The following is an 8123-nucleotide window of genomic DNA, read 5'->3' as shown; positions in this document are numbered from 1 at the left end:
ACTTGAGGAATTACTTCACTGGAAGAAGCTCAAGAAATTGATCAAGCCTCAGTGATATAAATCAAGATTATGGATTTAATCAAGTGATAGAGATCTTGTTAGGGTATCAAAGAATTCCAGGGATTTAATCTGAAGAAAATCAAGTGATCAAAGTCAAGACATGAAGAAACGTCACGAAAGTTAGTCACTCATGAACCAGACAGTACATCGAGTGTCAACATTGAAGTGGTGGAATTGATTCATAATTTTCAGTGATTTTCAAAAGATCTTCAGAAGAATGGGTACTGTTGAAGAGTAATATTAATTCTCTATTAATTAATTAAGTCATCTAATTTAATTAAGAAAATAAATTATATCTGCAAAGAATAATTTATTTATTAATTGAATTAATTGATTAATTAATTCTGAATTAATTTTAGGAATTTTCAGAATTAATTTTGGATTTATATTCAATATTAATTCAGCATGACAATCAATTGAACTAGTATGACAATCAGATTGTCATACCGAAAGTCATACTAATTCAATTTGATTGTCATACCGAAAGTTTTACTGGAAGGAGGATTGTCTTGCTAGTTCAATCAGATTGTCATGCTAGTACAACAGATAGTCATACCGATTGTCATGCTAGTTCAATCAATTGTCATACTGATTGTCTTCCTAGTACAAGTGATTGTCATGCCGATTGTCATGCCAGTTCATTTCAGTTCTGTTGATTAATACTAAAAGACAGAAGCATCAGAAGACAATTATTCACACAACAGAAGTCAAGAACTCAAGAATAGAAAAGAAAAGCAGCCGACTAAATATTTCATCCTTCATCTGCAAATTTCAAGATCATAAATTTCTAGTTTTAAAGTTAAATCCAAACAACTAGAAATCATTCTCTTGTTCTTGTGTAACTATCTAGCGGATCAAAATCCCTAGAACTTAATCTCAAATTGCGTTTAGCATTTGATTCTTTTTATTGCAAAAATAGAAAAAGTTCATGTCAAATTTATTCTAGATTTGTGATAATTAATTTGAGATTAATCCCTTGGAATCGATACCTTTGTTGTAACACCTTTCAAGTTTAATAATATTTTAATTTAACTTGAATTTTGTTTCGATTTTTATTCCGCATTAAATTCGATTATTCGGTACTGTTTGTATTCAACCCCCCCTTCTACAATCATATTGGGACCTAACAAAACTGCACAAACAGTTTTCAGGAAAGGAAATTGGGAAAATAAGGATCAAAGGCGGGTCAATTACTGGGTCAGAATCGGATCGGTAAGAACCAACCGGGTCGCGAAGAACACCGGTGGTTCTTCCCAAAATCCGGCCGTCGCCGGCGGATTCCGGTCGACTCCGATGACCATCGAAATCACTTGTTTCAATTTCGTTTCAAAGGCCGGATCGATCCCTGTCTTCCCAGAAGCTCAATTAAGCCAACCTTGAACCTATATCATCGATAACTCGCGAGTTCCGGCGAGGAGGCCATGAAAGCCGGCGAACTCGCACAAATCCGGCGAGTTATCGAACTCGGCCGTTTTTAAACCAAAATCAACATTCTCTATATCAAAATAACTCTCTCAGCCCGTATAATTGGTTAACAGCATCAAGATCATCTAACAATTAACATATTAATCAGAAAATCAAATTAAAAATACGAACAAAACAAAGAAAACAAGAAAGAACTTGGTTTATTTGACCCAGCAATCGTTTGGTGTAATTAGATATGTGAATCGATTGCAATTGATTCCAGGAAGCTATTACAACCATCAAAATCAGTCAATAAACCTCAGAGCAAAAAGCCCCAAATCTTAACTCAAAAACACCAAGAACACTAATTCAAAGAATTTTCAGAAAATCAAACCTTAATTACTATATGTTATTGAACTCAATTTTTGACATATAATATACCAAATTGACCAGAAAAATATTATCTACAAGATGGAAGCATCAAATCACATCAACAACATCCAGAACAAATTTTCATAATTTAATTATCAAATAATTCGTATAAATAAATAAATAAGAAAATCACCCTAATTACTGCACTAAAATGGTTGATTGATTCAGAAAGAAGATTTCGAGAGCTTCGTTTTGATATGTTGCACGCCCGAATCGGAGTTCGATAACGCCTTCATTCGTACGATTGATTCTCAGGAACACATCGGTTTTCTAGGGTTTTCTCTGTATTTACGGTATTTTTACTGATTGCAAAATGAATAAACGAAATAAATGAAATAAGAAATAAGCTATTTATATTTATGGAATATTGGATCGTTCTGGATCGTTTTGGATCGTTAAATTAGTTGCTGAGCCGCTAAGTAACTACAACATGATCCAAAAATAGATTACTTAGCCGCTAAGTAACTATAAAAACGATACAATTTAATACCAGAATTGAATAATTATCAAAACCGAGCTTTTCATAAAATACCATATATGAAAATAATATAAGAATATCCCGTCTCTCGAGAATACGGGTTTTGTTGATTTATCGAAATGGTTAACGTACCGAAAATCTTGCGCCGGGCCGCGCACGGGTCAAACCGTAATCCGGATCGAAAAAGTCAAAACACGGAAAATGTCCGGAATTACCAGATTAGGTTAGAAAGGAGTTTTCAGAAGAGTTTCGGGTTGTAAAAACGTAAAAACAGTTAAAGTTTGACGAATCCCGACTTTATAAAATAATTTTGTAATTACTCAGAAAATAATTAATAAATCCATAAATCATTATAAAATTATATAACAATCCAAAAATTACCAGAAAAATATCACAATTATCTAAATTTTATTCTGGACATATAAAAATTCAAATACTCAAATAATGTCACACATAGACACCCAAACATCAATTCCAATTATCAGATAATTCACCAAAATTCACATAAAAATCACATAAACAATTCCAAATAATAATAATAATATTTGAAAATATGGGATATTACAATCTACCCCCCTTATAAGGATTCCGTCATCGGAATCAGCAGAAGAGAACACTTTTCTAACCAACTTTCCATTTCCAAATAAACTCAATTTTCCAAAATCTTGAATAAATCTTGTATTCCTTGTATAATAAAACTTTTACAGGAGCTTCACTATGCACCACTGTTCCATCCACATCTTTTGACCAATTCCTCAATAGAATCACTTCTACTGATCGCGAGAAAGAAGAATAGAGAAAAAGATAAAGAGAAGAAAAGAAAGAGAGATAAAGAGAAAAATAAAGAAATAGATTGTCTTCGCTATACGCCCCTGATATTTTAATCGCATCGCAGTCCACTGCTACTCTTGGCAATCCCATCACATAACCGTGCTTTGACTTAAACAGGATAACTCAGCTTAACTTGATTGACATACCTTCGAATGTTTGGGATAATAAATCATGAAATTTCAAAGAGAAAAGAATTTGATACCATAACGAGACCAAAATATGAATTTGAGAAAAATATTGTTGAAATAAAAGAATAACTCAGAGATCAATATGATCAAATGAACTTGGTATTGCGTGCCAAAATCAAGACACTACTAACGGTTGTTAACCTTCATGTATTCACAACACACACAAGTGATGGCGTCCCATCCAACTCCTATCACACAGACAGGTATACCTTGTGTCCCCTATAATTAGGGTTGTTCATCTCAGTCAGAATAAAAGAATATCAAAGGAATTCAAAATCAAATGAATAAAACTGAAAATATTTCAAAGATGATATTTGCGGAGAAAATAAATCCAGAAACAAGATTCTAAATGGGTGTTAGAGAATATATCCTCTAACAGATACCTCTTTTTGAGAGAGGTCAAAGGAAGTTATCAGAAAGAGAAGGTATTGCCAAAGTCTTAATACTTATCTTCGATTTGAATTCTTCAGTTGACTCGCCATCTGATTCTGGACACTTCTTCATGTTCTAAGGATATCGATAATCTTCATCGTCGGTGAATTATAGTAGCCTCGGAAGATTCCATGATAGAAGTTTGTAGCTTCCTGGAGTTCCATCCAGCTCAGCATAACCATCTCAAACGAATACGCCTATCTTAACTTACTCGTTGGTACTATATCCAATAGTCCAACAGGAACTTGATATGAGCTCAAGCGTCCTCGCATAGTTATACACACTCCTACACACTCTCGTTTCTAGTTTACTATAACCTCAGCTCTGATACCAACCTGTAACACCCCCAAATCCGGGGTCAGAGGATTTGGTCGTCACTATGAAATCTCAATCCAAATCAACCTGTTTAATCAATAAATAAATGTCAGCGGAAGATATTTATCATAAATTACCCCAACTAGTCCAAGATCTTTTAAGGTTACAGTTCTAGAAACAAGATATCCAAATTCCACAAATAAATTTTTCACTTTCTTTTAAAACTTTTTTCAACAATTCTCAATATAATATAAACAACTTTATACAATAAAACTTACACTAGTTCGCAAACCCTGGACCAACCACCTTCCAAAAGCTTCTTCTTTGCTTCCTTGAATTACGTGGCTAAACAGCGCAAGCTAATCCTCACTGGAGGTTAGATTTGAAAACAGGAAAGTATGAGCAAAAGAAATGCTCAGCAAGATCATTATAGCGAATATAGGGTCGTTTCGATATAAAACCGACATCTGCATTAGCGCAAAATATTTTAAAATTATAATTGATGAATCATAAAAATTTAGTTGAGGAATCCCAGAATTGATTCCTTAATTGTATTCAAAACCATTTTGATATTTTTGAGCGAAATGCTTCAGCAATACTTTGAATCTTGACGAGAATAAAACTCGTAAAACAGTGTTTACAAAAATATCGTAAACCACAATAACATGAAATAATGATTATGGATTGAATCATAAACTTTACTCAAAACCGAACTCTTGAATTTAATACTTATTTTGCTGTCATATCAAATTAGATATCAATATGAATTTTGATGCTCACAACATTCCATACTGAAGTCAACATCAATCATCTATACTAATACCACCTTTGATATTTAACAACAACGTAAGTATCAGCATAAATTAGAAACTGAATCAAAACTGCATTTCATTATTAATCCAAAACAGAATCAGTACTTTTAATCCAAAACAAAATCAGTACTTTTAATCCAAAACAGAATCAGTACTTTTAATCCAAAACAGAATCAGTTGATAAATCATTTACTCTATGATTATCAAAACAATAAAGAATTTAGATATCAATTTAGATTGGAACCAATTATGCACTATGCTGTTCCTGATGATTAGTCACGAAACAACACCGGTATCCCGCAGTCATACCGTAAATATAGGTACTACCCGTATCCCGCAACCATACGGTACCTATAGGGCACCAGAAAAGGCATAACAAGCCTTGTAAGATATTACACTTCCGTATTACACTTCTGTATAATAGCTCAAGCTGGACCGGTGCCTCGGCCTCTTACGCAACCAGTAACCATCCAATCTTAAAACCTTTTATTGAAAAGGGGTCATAATACTCGACACCCGAAATAATTTTATTCCCCCATTTCTTGGGTAGGAATATTCGCAACCAAATCATTTTTCTCAAAATCCAAAACATTTATAAATCCGATAATTGGATAAGTAAAATCACTTGACTATTATGAACATAGAATAGCAGATGAGTATTTGCATAAACAGAATTATTTAATTCAGCAATATGTAAAACATTTATCTATTCCGAACTGAGAATAGGGAAAACAATACTTGCATAAGAAGATTTAAAATAAATATCACTTGAACGATAAGTGATGATAGGGATACTTGCATAATATGATTCGAAATAAACGTCACTTGAACGATAAGTGAAGTCAGGGGTACTTGCCTTTGGGTTTTATTAGTTAGTCACACTCGCAAAGACGCATCTATTCTGACATTCTGTCTCAAAATATCACAATCTTTATTTTCAACACTTTCCAGATATGCTGCTCCTGCGATTGCTAGAAGCCAGATATCCAATACCATTCCATCTCATTCTTTATCCAACGTCTTGTCCTGATCAACTCGAGTGATCCGCATCTATAATTAAAATATAGAACTTTAATCGTTTAAACGATAATCACTCGACGAACTGCGCGTCAAAAGTCTATCGTCTACCCATACGATAGCCCACACATAAATATAACAGATAAACACAGGACTCTTGATCCACATACACACGTAATTCACATAGCACATAAACACATAACTCACGTATCACATAATTCATATCACATATGACTCGGTTCGTCAAAAGGGTCGACTCGGTACGTTTAAAACTTAAATCAGGTCAAAATATGATTTATCGATCAAAAATTGACTCAGAATGACTTGTAAAACAAGCGAACTTTCAAAACAAAAGGATTCGGGTCTCGAAAGTATTTTTATTGGAAGCGGAATATTTTTCTGAGTCTATACGCGTTCGTTTCGTATTAAACGGACGAACGATTTATTTAATATGAATTTTTGAACATTTTTTGGAATTAAAACGGGCTTTCGAATCATTTAATAATTAAATAATAGAGCTCGAACACTCGAAAATAATTTTATAAGAATTATCGAGCCTGGAAAATAATTTAAAATAATATTTTAAAGCTCGAAACTATTTTTCGGAATTTCTAAATCAATAATAAATAATTAAATCTAATTAAATAATCAATTAAAATTAATTAATAACTAATTAAATTAATTAATCAATTAATATTTAAATTAATTGACTAATTAAATAATTAATTATCAACTAAAATTAATTAACTAAATAATTTGGATTTATTTTTGAATTAAAATAAATTTTCAGAATTAAAATAATGATTTTCAAAATAAAAATGAATTTTCAGAAATTAAAATAGGATTTTTGAATTATTTTTAAAATAAAACTGCACAAACAGTTTTCAGGAAAGGAAATTGGGAAAATGAGGATCAAAGGCGGGTCAATTACTGGGTCAGAATCGGGTCGGTAAGAACCAACCGGGTCGCGAAGAACACCGGTGGTTCTTCCCAAAATCCGGTCGTCGCCGGTGGATTCCGGTCGACTCCGATGACCATCGAAATCACTTGTTTCAATTTCGTTTCAAAGGCCGGATCGATCCCTGTCTTCCCAGAAGCTCGATTAAGCCATCCCTGAACCTATATCATAGATAACTCGCGAGTTCCGGCGAGGAGGCCATGAAAGTCGGCGAACTCGCACAAATCCGGCGAGTTATCGAACTCGGCCGTTTTTAAACCAAAATCAACATTCTCTATATCAAAATAACTCTCTCAGCCCGTATAATCGGTTAACAGCATCAAGATCATCTAACAATTAACATATTAATCAGAAAATCAAATTAAAAATACGAACAAAACAAAGAAAACAAGAAAGAACATGGTTTACTTGACCCAACAATCGTTTGGTGTAATTAGATATGTGAATCGATTGCAATTGATTCCAGGAAGCTATTACAACCATCAAAATCAGTCAATAACCCTCAGAGCAAAAAGCCCCAAATCTTAACTCAAGAACACCAAGAACCCTAATTTAAAGAATTTTCAGAAAATCAAACCTTAATTACTATATGTTATTAAGATTTTCATAATTTAATTATCAAATAATTCGAATATAAATAAATAAATAAGAAAATTTCCCTAATTACTGCACTAAAATGGTTGATTGATTCAGAAAGAAGATTTCGAGAGCTTCGTTTTGATATGCTGCACGCCCGAATCGGAGTTCGATAACGCCTTCGTTTGTACGATTGATTCTCAGGAACGTATCGGTTTTCTAGGGTTTTCTCTGTATTTACGGTATTTTTATTGATTGCAAAATGAATAAATGAAATAAATGAAATAAGAAATAAGTTATTTATATTTATGGAATATTGGATCGTTCTGGATCATTTTGGATCGTTAAATTAGATGTTTAGCCGCTAAGTAACTACAACACGATCCAAAAATAGATTACTTAGCCGCTAAGTAACTATAAAAATGATACAATTTAATACCATAATTGGATAATTATCAAAACCGATCTTTTCATAAAATACCTTATATGAAAATAATATAAGAATATCTTGTCTCTCGAGAATACGGGTTTTGTTGATTTATCGAAATGGTTAACTTACCAAAAATATTGCGTAGGGTCGCGCACGGGTCAAACCGTAATCCGGATCGAAAAAGTCAAAA

This window comes from Apium graveolens, chromosome 8 (assembly GCF_009905375.1).
Source record: "Apium graveolens cultivar Ventura chromosome 8, ASM990537v1, whole genome shotgun sequence".
Taxonomy (NCBI): Eukaryota; Viridiplantae; Streptophyta; class Magnoliopsida; order Apiales; family Apiaceae; genus Apium; species Apium graveolens.
Note: the sequence above shows the minus strand (reverse complement) of the source record.